The sequence below is a fragment of the Mastomys coucha genome, unplaced genomic scaffold (genome assembly GCF_008632895.1).
Source record: "Mastomys coucha isolate ucsf_1 unplaced genomic scaffold, UCSF_Mcou_1 pScaffold5, whole genome shotgun sequence".
NCBI lineage: Eukaryota > Metazoa > Chordata > Mammalia > Rodentia > Muridae > Mastomys > Mastomys coucha.
This window is the reverse complement of record NW_022196911.1, coordinates 21,218,702-21,231,429: the sequence shown is the minus strand read 5'-3', so window position 1 is coordinate 21,231,429 and position 12,728 is coordinate 21,218,702. Positions and strand designations below refer to the sequence as shown.

Here is a 12,728-nt window from a genome sequence, read left to right as displayed (position 1 = left end):
GTTCTCACTCCAATGGATGGCTGTGAGCATCCACTTCTGTATTAGTCAGGCACTGGCAGAACCTCTCAGGAGACAGCTATATCAGGCTTCAGTCAGTAAGCACTTGTGGGCATCCACAATAGTGTCTAGGTTTGAGAACTATATATGGGATGGATCCCTAGGTGGAACAGTCACTGGATGGCCCTTCTTCCAGGTTCTGCCCCAAAATTTGTCTCTGTACTTCCTACCATGGGTACTTTGATCCCTCTTCTAAGAAGGGCTGAAGTAGTCACACTGTGGTTTTCCTTCTTCTTGAACTTCATGTGGTCTGTGAATTGTAAGATATTCTGAATTTCTGGGCTAATATCCACTTATCAGAGAGTACATACCATGTGTATTCTTTTGTGATTGGGTTACCTCACTCAGGATAATATTTTCTAGTTACATCCATTTGCCTAAGAACTTCATGAATTCATCATTTCTAACAGCTGAATAGTACTCCATTGTGTAAATGTACCACATTTTATGTATCCAGTCCTCTGTTGAAGGACATCTGGGTTCTTTCCAGTTTCTGGCTATTATAAATAAGGCTGCTATGAACATAGTGGAGCATGTGTCTTTATTACATGATGGAGCATCTTCTGGATATATGCCCAGAAGTGGTTTAGTTGGGTCCTCGGGTAGTACTATGTTCAATTTGCTGAGGAACTTCCAAACTGATTTCAAGAGTGGTTGTACCAGCTTGCAATCCCACTAGCAATGGATGAGTGTTCCTTTCTCCATATCCTCACCAGCATCTGCTCTCACCTGAGTTTTTGATCTTAGCCATTCTGACTGGTGTGAGGTGGAATCTCAGGGTTGTTTTGATTAGCATTTCCCTGATAACTAAGGATGTTGAACATTTCTTTAGGTGCTTCTCAGCCATTCAGTATTCCTCAGTTGAGAATTCTTTGTTTACCTCTGTACCCCATTTTATAAAATAGAGTTATTTGATTCTCTGGAGTCTAACTTTTTGAGTTCTTTGTATATATTTGATATTGGCCCTCTATTGTATATAGGCTTGGTATAGATCCTTTCCCAATCTGTTGGTTGCCATTTTGCCCTATGGACAGAAGCTTTGCAATTTTATGAGGTCCCATTTGTCAATTCTTGATCTTATAGCACAAGCCATTGTTGTTCTGTTAGGAAATTTTCCCCTGTGCTCATGTGCTCATGGCTCTTCAGCACTTTCTTTTCTATTAGTTTCAGTGTATCTGGGTTTATTTGGAGGTCTTTGATCCATTTGGACTTCAGCTTTGTACAAGGAGATATGAATGGATGGATTTGCTGTTGAAAATGCTCTTTTAACCACTAGATGGTTTTGGCACCTTTGTCCAAGATCAAGTGTGTGGGTTCATTTCTGTGTTTTTGATTCTATTCCATTGATCTTCCTGCCTGTCATTGTACCAATATCATGCATATTTTATCACGATTGCTCTGCATTACAGCTTGAGTTTAGGGTTGGTGATTCCCCTAGAGTTCCTTTAGTTGTTGAGAATTGTTTTTGATGTCCTGGGTTTTTTGTTATTCCTGATGAATTTGCAAATTGTCCTCTCTGACTTTATGAAGAATTGACTTGGAATTTTGATGGGAATTGCGTTCAATCTGTAGATTGCTTTCTCAGCAAGATGGCCATTTTTACTGTTAAACCAGTCAATCCATCTTCTGAGCATCTCCAGCATGGGTGATCTTCCCATCTTCTGAGATCTTTGATTTCTTTCTTTAGAGACTTGAAGTTCTTGACATACAGATTTTTTACTTGCTTAGTTAGAGTCTCACCAATATATTTTATATTTTTTTATGTGACTACTGTGAAACTTGTTTCCCTAGTTTCTTTCTCAGACCGTTTATCCTTTGTGTAGAGGAAAGCCTTTGATTTGCTTGAGTTAATTTTATATCCAACTACTTTGCTGAAATTGTTTATCAGGTTTAGTAGCTCTCTGTTGGAATTTTTGGGGTCACTTAAGTACACTAGCATATCATCAGCAAATAGTGATAATTTGACTTCTTCCTTTCCAATTTGTATCCCTTTGATCTCCTTTTATTGTCTAATTGCTCTGGCTAGGACTTTAAGTACAATACTGAATAGGTAGGGAGAGAGTGGGCAGCCTTGTATAGTCCCAGATTTTACTGGGATTGCTTCAAGTTTCTCTCCATTTAGTTTGATGTTGGCTACTTGTTTGTTTTATATTGCTTTTACTCTGCTTAGGTATGGGCCTTGAATACCTGATCTTTCTAAGAGTTTTTTTTTTTTAACTTTTATTGCATTATGATGAAAAAAGTTACATGATTTCAATTTATCTGAATTTGTTAATATTTAAAAACATATTTTAAGTAAATAGAATTAAATCACATTCTTCTTTCCCTTTTGTACCCCCACTCCTCCCAGAGACCCCCTTTCAATACCTACAATATCTTTCTTGTCATATTCCTTAAAATATATAAAATATTATAACAATAAAAATAAGTACTATGAAAGTTGTTTGATATAAAACAACAATCAATTTAATGGTCTTATGTAGATGCTTGTCTACAGCAATAGTGAAAATACATATGTTTTACTCAATATAATTTTTAAATAACTCCCAACATATTAACTGTATACTTCAAAATAATACATCACTACTAGAATTTTCTTAAATGAACATGAATATATAAAGTCTTTTTGTTTGTTTTGTATTTAGTGGAGTTTAAAATCTTGACTCTTACTATGGTACAAGCCCAAAATAAGAACAATTTTAGACATTGGATTTCATTGTAATAAGGCTGAACTTCAATGACCCTCACATCACCAAAGGATTTTATCTCCATTGTAGCTAAGCTGAGAGTTGATAGTTGTGCTGCACCAAGAAATGAATTGTAGGCTTGATTTTTGGATACAGACATCCTGCTATGGTCAAAGCTATTTGACTTGAGTGAGTGAATTTATTCTCAGCACACAGAGAACAGGTTACATTCATTTAAGAAATGGTGTAGGTATTAAGATGGTCTATCCATAAAGTCATTCACTAACTGTTTCAATGAACAATGGTTCTGCTTGGAGGGTGGCACAGACATTAGGTAAGGGTAAGAATTTGGTTCATTAGCTGTGATAATTTGGAAAAGCATTCATCTCAGAGAAAGAGTAACTTATAAAGATCTCTTCTTCAAACTTGATACAAGAGTTACAAACATCAAGCAAAGCATTCAGTCTCACTCTTTGTTGTTCTCTTACAAGCAACCTCCCTAGTAAGTTGTATGTTTCTTTTGGGTATATATACACTTTTGAAATATATAAGCCGTTCTGAAAACCATAGTATAGTGTAAAGACATGAAATAAACCATACTACTAATAGAGAGGCTGAGATAGGAGAAGCAAGGTTTCAAGACCCTTATATTGTACACAGTCAGACACTGTCACAAACAAACAAGCTGAAAGTGTATATAGATTGTACAATGTTGGACTTATTTCTCCAATTACCAAATTAAAGAGATCATTGATGACAATCAACAAATTTCTAATTCCTCATATTATTGGATTTCAATCAAATAGGATATGTTGGTAATTTTAATTTTCATATTAAGATATTAACAAACATAATTGTCACTTCCTGTTGTTTTTGTTGCAAGAGGTGGAATTAGGTTTGTGTGGATTTGTTGAAAGATTACCTTCTTGCTTCTTCTAGGGTGTAGTTTTGCTCCTTATGTTGATGTTTTCCATCTATTATCCTTTGTAGGGCTGGATTTGTGGAAAGATAATGTGTAAATTCTGTTTTGTCATGGACTATCTTGTTTATTCCATCTATGGTAATTGAGAGTTTTGCTGGGTATAGTAGTTTGGCCTGGCATTTGTGTTCTTGTAGGGTCTGTATGACATCTGCCCAGGATCTTCTAGCTTTCATAGTCTCTAGTGAGAAGTCTGGTGTAATTCTGATAGGCTTGACTTTATATGTTACTTGACCTTTTTCCCTTACTGCTTTTAAAATTCTTTCTTTGTTTAGTGCATTTGGTGTTTTGATTATTATGTGTCGGGAGGAATTTCTTTTCTGGTCCAGTCTATTTGGAGTTCTGTAGGCTTCTTGTATGTTCATGGGCATCTCTTTCTTTAGGTTAGGGAAGTTTTCTTCTATAATTTTGTTGAAGATACTTACTGGCCCATTACATTGGGAATCTTCAGTCTCTTCTATACCTATTATCCTTAGGTTTGGCCTTCTCATTCCATCCTGGATTTCCTGGATATTTTGGGTTAGGAGGTTTTTGCTTTTTGCATTTTCTTTGACTGTTGTGTCAATGTTTTCTATGGTGTCTTCTGCCTCTTAGATTCTCTCTTCTATCTCTTGTTTTCTGTTGGTGATGCTTGCATCTATGACTCCTGATTTCTTTCCTAGGTTTGGATTGCCAGGGTTGTCTCTCTTTCAGATTTCTTTATTGTTTCTATTTCCATTTTTAGATTCTAGATGGTTTTGCTCATTTCCTTTACCTGTTTGATTGTGTTTTCCTGTAGTTCTTTAAGGGATTTTTGTGTTTCCTCTTGAAGGACTTCTAGCTGTTTACCTGTGTTCTCTTGTATTTCTTTGAGGGTGCTATTTATGTCTTTCTTAAAGTCCTGTACCATCATAATGAGAAGTGATTTTATATCTGAATCTTGCTTTTCCAATGTAATGGTGTGTCCAGGACTTACTATGGTGGGAGAATTGGGTTTTGATGATGCCAAGTGACCTTGGCTTGTGTTGTTTATTTTCTTACGCTTGCACCCTGTCATCTGGTTATCTCTAGTGCTACCTGTCCTTGCTAAATCTGACTGGAGCCTGTCCTTCCTGTGATCCTGATTGTGTCAAAACTCTTCAGAGTCAAGTTGTCTCTGTGATCCTGTGATTCTGTGATCCTGTGTTCCCGGGCTTGTTAGATCACCTGGGAGTGGAACTTCCTCTGTGTGTTGTGGGACTGGCTACAGAGCTTGCTCCCAAGGTCTGCTCTGGACACCAGCCCAGACAGACCAGAATGAACCTGAGTCACCGGGCTGGTGGAGTTCCTGTGTGCCTGGTCCCGCTGGTACCAGTTACTCCCAGTGTTGGGACAGATGTTGGTTCCTCCTCCCCTCTGATCCTGGGTGTGTCAGAGCACCTGGGAGTGGAGCTTCCTCTGGATGTTGTGAGACTGGCTGCAGAGCTTGCGCCCAAGGTCTGCTCTGGACACCAGCCCAGACAGACAGGCCTTTCTAAGATTTTTATCTTGAAGAGATTCTTACTTTTGTCAAATGCTTTTTCAGCATCTAAGGAAATGATCATGTATTTTTTTCTTTGAGTTTGTTTATGCAATAGATTATGTTGATGGATTTCCGTATATTGAACCATCCCTGCATCCATGAGATGAAGCCTACTTGATTATCATGGATGATCATTTTGATGTGCTCTTGGATTCTGTTTGCAAGAATTTTATTGAATATTTTTGCATCAAAATTCATAACGGAAGTTGTTCTGACTTTCTCTTTCTTTGTTGGGTCTTTGTGTGGTTTAGGTGTGAGAGTAATTGTGGCTTCATAGAACAAATTGGATAGAGTACCTTCTGTTTCTATTTTGTGGGACAGATTGAATAGTATTGGTATTATGTCTTCTTTGACAGTATTATAGAATTCTGTTGGGAGCAACCTTGTTTGAACATTAACTGCTCTGTCAGCAATAACTGCTTATTGGCCCAAAAGTCTTGGCCTCCATGGGAAAGTATTAGCCCAGTTGAAAATTAACAGCTGCCTTGGTTGAAAAGTACTGACCCAGTTGAGAACAAATGGCTGTTAATCTTGCTGTTAGGTATCCAGCAAACCATTTAGTAGCAGCATAGATAAGAACAAATAGTCGTTAATCTTACTGATAGGTATCTCAAAACCCATTTTGTTATGGAAACCTGCTATAGATTTTTGCACTTAGGTATCTAACAATTCATTCTGCTATGAGATCTGAGATCTATGGGTCCTGTAGACAAGTGCTTAACTACCAGTCCAGTTAGGACAAAATAGCTATGCATCATATAGACAGGCACCTAGCAACCTGAACTTTTCACCTTGCCAATTTCCTGGTCCAGAGAGTACCTGTACTTCTTGAAGACAAAACAACCCTACTCCCTCCCCTTTCCCCCATCCTGCTTGTATGAGTATATAACCTGAGTGAGAAAAACTAAAATTTGTCAGCTTCATCAGATTCCTTATCTTGCCGTCCTTCTTTCCTGTTCCTTGTCTCTTTTCTCTTCCAAGTGACCCCTCCCCCCCATCTTAACTGCTTGATTGCCCCAAGGGCTGGGGCAGAATTCTGCACTAAACCTATCTGGTCCTGGGCTTTTTTTTGTTGTTGTTATTGTTAGGAGACTATTAATGAGTTATGGGACAGTTTAGATCATTTATCTGATTCTGATTTAACTTTGGTACATGGTATCTGTCTAGAAAATTGTCCATTTTATTCAGATTTTCCAGTTTTGTTGAGTATGGGCTTTTGTAGTAGGAGCTGATGATTTTTAGATTTCTTCAGATTTCCATTGCTATATCTCCCTTTTCATTTATGATTTTGTTCATCTGGATACTGTCTTTGTGCCTTCTGGTTAATTTGGCTAAGGGTTTACCTATTTTAAAGAATCAGCTCCTGGTTTGGTTGATTCTTTGTATAGTTCTTTTTGTTTCTACTTGGTTGATTTCAGCCTTGAGTTTGATTATTTCCTGACTTCTACTCTTCTTGGTTCTATTTGCTTCTTCTTATTCTAGAGCTTTCAGTTGTGTTGTCAAAATGGTAGTGTATGCTCTCTCCAATTTCTTTTTCAAGGAACTCAGAGCTATCAGTTTTCCTCTTAGGACTGCTTTCATTATGTTCCATAAGTATGGGTATATTGTGCCTTCATTTTCATTAAATTCTTTTTTTTCTTTCTTATTTTTTATTTGATATTTTCTTTATTTACATGTCGTATAATATCTCCTTTCCCAGTTTTCCCCTCTGAGAAGAAGAAAAAGAAAATGGTGCAGAGAAGGTGACCTCCCTCCTAGTTGTAGATGGAGGTAGAAAGTCTCCTGTCTCAGCTGCCCTGCCACTTCTATGGCCTGAACTTCCTGGATTGTCCTGCCTTAGAAAGTCACTGGAAAGAAAATGGAGATCTCACCTGAGTCCTGGGGTCAGAGTACTCCCTGGAGACTAGCTCTCTGCTTGAGGGAAAGGGGCAGAGAGGGTTGTGGATCCACCGTCCCTCCTACTTGTAGAAGGAGGTTGAAAGGATCACCAGCTTCCCTACTAGTTCTGTGTCCTGAACCTTCTGGCTGGTCCCATCTTAGAAAGTCACCAGAGAGAAAAATGGCCCATTAAATTCTTAAAAGTCTTTAATTTCTTTCTTTATTTCTTCCTTGACTAAGTTATCATTGAGTCGAGTGTTGTTCATCTTCCACATGTATGTGGGCTTTCTATTGTTTATGTTGTTATTGAAGAGCTGGTGTTTGCGTTCTCTTAGAATCTGTATGACATCAGCCCAGAATCTTCTGGCATTCATGGTCTCTGTCAAGAAGTCTGGTGTAATTCTGATAGGTCTGCCTTTATATGTTACTTGAGTTTTTTCCCTTTCTGCTTTTAATATTCTTTCTTTGTGTTGTGCATTTGGTGTTTTGATTATTATATGATGGGAAGAATTTCTTTTCTGGTCCAAAGGCTCATTGCATATTCTTGAGCATCTCTTTCTTTTGGTTTGGGAAGCTTTGTTACATGATCTTATTGAAGATATTTACTGGCCTTTTAAGTTGGGAATCTTCACTCTCTTCTATTATCCTTAGGTTTGGTCTTCTCATTGTTTCCTGGATTTTCTGGACGTTTTGGGTTAGGATCTTCTTGCATTTTGCATTTTCTTTGACTGTTGTGTCAATGTTTTCTACAGTATCTTTTGCTTATGAGATTCTCTCTTCTATCTTTTGTATTCTGTTAGTGATGTTTGTATCTATAACTCCTGACCTCTTTCCTAGGCTTTGTATCTTCAGAGTTGTCTTCCTTTGTAATTTCTTTATTGTTTCTACTTCCATTTTAAATCCTGGATCATTTTTTTCAATTCCTTCACCTGTTTGGTTGTATTTTCATGTACTTCTTTAAGGCATTTTTGTGTTTCCTCTTTTAGGACTTCTACTTGTTTACTTGTGTTCTCCTGTATTTCTTTCAGGGAGTTATTTATTTCCTTCATAAAGTCCTTATCAGCATCATGAGAAGTAGTTTTAAATTCAAATCTTGCTTTTCCAGTGTGTTGGGCTATCCAGGACTTACTGTTGTTGGAGAACTGGATTTTCATGAGGCCATGTAGCCTTGGTTTCTGTTGAAAAGGTTCTTGTACTTGCCCTTTGCCACAGTTCATCCTGCTTGACACAGTTACTGACATGTGGCCTCACATCTCCTGATGTAAAGAATCAGTAGCAGCTTCCCATGACACTCATGGATATTTTGTGGTTCTCTCTTTTCAGAAGGACTTTTCATACTGCATAAGGCCATTCTCCATTCAGTGCTTTCCATGTCACAGACCATTGTTCCACATGGAAGTCAGATTTCAAATGGTTTAAAATTTATCTTCAAGGAGTCTTAGCAATAAAATTTATACAGATATATTTTTATTCAGAGATACATTTTATCCATATTTTCCCTCATCTCTTACTTATCATTTTCCTTCTTCTAACTATGTATTATACATTATACAAGTTTTCATGTGAAGTCTAAATTATTGGTGTTTTTCTCTTAGGTTGGGTGAAATGATACAATTATAAAATCTTCAGTAAATGCAAACTTACAAGACAGGCAAAGATAAACATGTTGAAGAAATCTGCTGGAACCTATGAATGTGGAGTTTCCCAAGATTGAGTCTTAAATACTTGGCCCTTTCCAACTTGCCTTATCAAGTTATATCATAACATGCCTGATTGTCATCCAATGCCCTTTCTTCTTAGAATTCTTAATGTCTTCAAGAATTCTGTGTCAATCTAGCTGAGGACATTGCTGGTGACATTATCTGCAACTTTGTGTGTCTATAGGTGCCTTGGTGAACTTCAAGTAACATATAAAGTCAGGTCTATCAGAATTACACCAGAACTATCAACTCTCAGCTTAGCTATGATGGAGGTAAAATCCTTTTGTGATGTGAGGGTCATTGAAGTACTGCCTTATTATAATGAAATGCAATGTCTAAAAATGATTCTTATTTTGAACTTGTACCACAGTAAGAGCCAAGATTTTAAACTCTACTAAATATAAAACAAACAAACAAGCAAAGAGACTTTATATATTTATGTTCATTTAAGAAAATACTAGTAGTGATGTATTATTTTGAAGTATACAGTTAATATGTTTGGAGTTATTTAAAATTTATATTGAGAAAAATCTATTTTCACTATTGCTATAGATGAGCATCTACATAAGACTGTTAAATTGATTGTTGTTTCATTTGAAACAACTTTTATAATACTTATTTTTACTATTATAATATTTTACAAATTTTAAGGAATATGACAAAAAAGATATTGTAGGTATTGAAGGGGGTTCTCTGGGAGGATTTGGGGTACAAAAGGGAAACAAGAATGTGATTTAATTCTATTTACAATATGTTTTTAAATGTTAACAATTCAGACAAATTGAAATCATGTAACTTTTCTCATCATAATGCAATAAAAGTTTAAATAAATAAATACATTATTTGAGGCTTACTGAACTTCTCTGAGGTGTGACTGGAAAGATAGTAAGAATCTGATATAGTTAATGACATCAAGGAAACAATGTTTTCTAGAAATAACTGGGCATATGCATGTTCAAATTTGAAAGCTTAATGAAAACATATGCAAGTCCAAGATTGAAACAATCCCAAAATAGGTGAAAACGTGGGAAAAAAAAAAAAACCAGAAATCAAGCAGAGGAGCTATTAACATTTGCTAGTTGTTGCAGAGGGAGTGTCAGCTTGTTTACTGTAGTGACCCCTGATAGGTGGTCACCAGAACAGGCCCCACTACTTTTATTCCGCTGTTCTTGGAATTGTTCATGCTGAAGATTTCTTTTTTTATTATACCAATATATTCCTCTGTGGTGTATTTCCATGCAAGTTGTTTTCTATGAGTTAGCTCCTTGGTATACCATGCCTATAAGGGTAAGAAATTTTAACTCACAAAATTTAAGTAATTGTGTAAAATCCTGCTGTATTATTCTATGGCTTATTTTTTTTTCTTTCCCCAGATATTTATTGACTGAAGATTGCAATCCTATGAAGTGTGCTTTTGGAAAGGTTATCTAACCCTGTTTCTTTGATCCAGCTTTACATTATAAATGCTACCTACTTGTTCATCTGTGTTTAATAGTCCTGCTTCTTTGTTCACTTATAAGCAGTAGCTCTACTTCTCTGTTGAAGTATATATAATAAACAATCTTACCATCTGGGGCACTTAAGTTTCTCCACAAGATATTTCAATTCAGCCACGTACATTCTGCTGAGTCCTACCTTCCAGTCCCCTGGAAGCCATTCATGGATGCAGAAGAACAAATAATTTTTTGACTTGGTATTCTGTATCATGTTTATTCTAATAACAAAAGTAATGTTTATTTATTAAAGTCCCATGTGAAAGGTCCTTGTCACATTTCTAGTTCTTATAAATCCTCTGCTCTGTGCTTGACAATATAACCTAAGACATAAAAATCCTATGATTAGGGATAAAAATTTATTTAGCATGTATTCTGAATTACAGAAGAAATTTAAACATTCACCTTTGGGTCAGCTGCTTGTAGCAAATAGGAATTTTACAAAATAACTAGGATAGGAAAATACATAATTATGTTGATATGCATTATATAGATGGAAGTCAGTTCAGCTTGCCTAGAAAGCAGAGATAGTAATTATTTTGAATTGCACAAGTCATTGTCAAATGAGAAAGGATCAGAATGGCACAGGATCTCCTAAAATTATAATTTCCTACACTATTACCCTACAGGTCATGTGTCTTATTTTTGCTACAGAATATCTTCATAAAAAATATATCCTAGGGATGTTTCTGTTTTTAATCTTTAATAGAAATGAAAATGAATTTTTTTCTTTTGAAAGTTATTGATTTTTTTGGATGTACATATTCACAAATGTAGTATATATTGATAGGGTATTTTTTGTCATATTCTTTAAAATTTATAAAATATAACAATAAAAATGAGTATTATAAAAGTTGTTTGATATAAAACAACAATCAAGTTAACAGTCTTATGTAGATGCTCATCTATAGCAATACTGAAAATACATTTTTCTCAATATAAATTTTAAATAACTCCAAACATATTAACTGTATACTTCAAAACAATACATCACTACTAGTGTTTTCTTAAATGAAAATAAATATATAAACTCTTTTTGTTTGTTTTATATTTAGTAGAGTTTAAAATCTTAGCTCTTACTGTGGTATAAGCCCAAAATAAGAACAATTTTTAGACATTGGGTTTCATTGTAATAAGGCTGTACTTCAATGACTCTCACATCACCAAAGGATTTTACCTTCATCGTAGGTAAGCTGAAAGTTGATAGTTGTGCTGCACCAAGAAATGAATTGTAGGCTCAATTTTTGGATACAGACTTCCTGCTATGGTCAAAGCTATTTGACTTGAGTGAGTGACTTCATTCTCAGCCCACAGAGAACAGGTTACATCCATTTAAGAAATGGGGTAGGTATTAAGATGGTCTATCCATAAAGTCATTCACCAACTGTTTCAATGAACAATGGTTCTACTTGGAGGGTGGCACAGACATTAGGTGAGGGTAAGAATTTGGTTCATTAGCTGTGATAATTTGGAAAAGCATTCATCTTAGAGAAAGAGTAACTTATAAAGATCTCTTCTTCAAACTTGATACAAGAGTTACAAATGTCAAGCAAAGCATTCAGTCTCACTTTATTGTTCTCTTACTAGCCACCTCCCTAGTTAATTGTCTATGTTTCTTTTGGGAATATAAATACTTTTGAAATATATAAGCTGTTCTGAAAACCATAGTATAGTGTAAAGACATGAAATAAACAATACTATTAATAGAGAGGCTGAGATAGGGGAAGCAAGATTTCAAGACCCTTATGTTGTACACAGCAAGACACTGTCACAAACAAACAAGCTGACAGTGTATATAGATTCTACAATGTTGGACCTATTTCTCCAATTACCAAATTAGAGAGATCATTGGATGACATTCCTCAAATTTCCAATTCCTCATATTATTGGATTTCAATTGATTAGGATATATTGGTAATATTATTTTACAAATTAATATATAAAAAAGTAATTGTCACTTCCTGTTTTTGTTGTAAGAGGTGGAATTATGTTTGTGTGGATTTGCTGAAAGATTACCTTCTTGCTTTTTCTAGGGTGTAGTTTTGCTCCTTATGTTGATGCTTTCCATCTATTATCCTTTGTAGGGCTGGATTTGTGGAAATATATTGTGTAAATTTTGTTTTGTTATGGAATATCTTGTTTTCTCCATCGATGATAATTGAGAGTTTTGCTGGGTATAGTAGTTTGGCCTGGCATTTGTGTTCTTGTAGGGTCTGTATGACATCTGCCCAGGATCTTCTAGCTTTCATAGTCTCTGGTGAGAAATCTGCTGTAATTCTGATAAGCCTGTCTTTATATGTTGCTTGCCTTTTTTCCGTTACTGCTCTTAAAATTCTTTCTTTTTTTAGTGCATTTGGTGTTTTGATTATTATGTGATGGGAGGAATTTCTTTTC

General features: G+C 35.7%; 2 long non-coding RNA genes across 4 annotated transcripts in view; both read left to right on the top strand.

The window, feature by feature from the left end:
• Positions 1 to 12,728, top strand: part of LOC116079267 — a 103,480-nt gene that overhangs the window by 35,641 nt on the left and 55,111 nt on the right. The window lies entirely within an intron of this gene.
• Positions 7,512 to 10,417, top strand: LOC116079270. Its single transcript, XR_004113854.1, has 3 exons — positions 7,512 to 7,550; positions 9,026 to 9,113; positions 10,215 to 10,417. It is a non-coding gene; the product is annotated as an uncharacterized LOC116079270 (long non-coding RNA).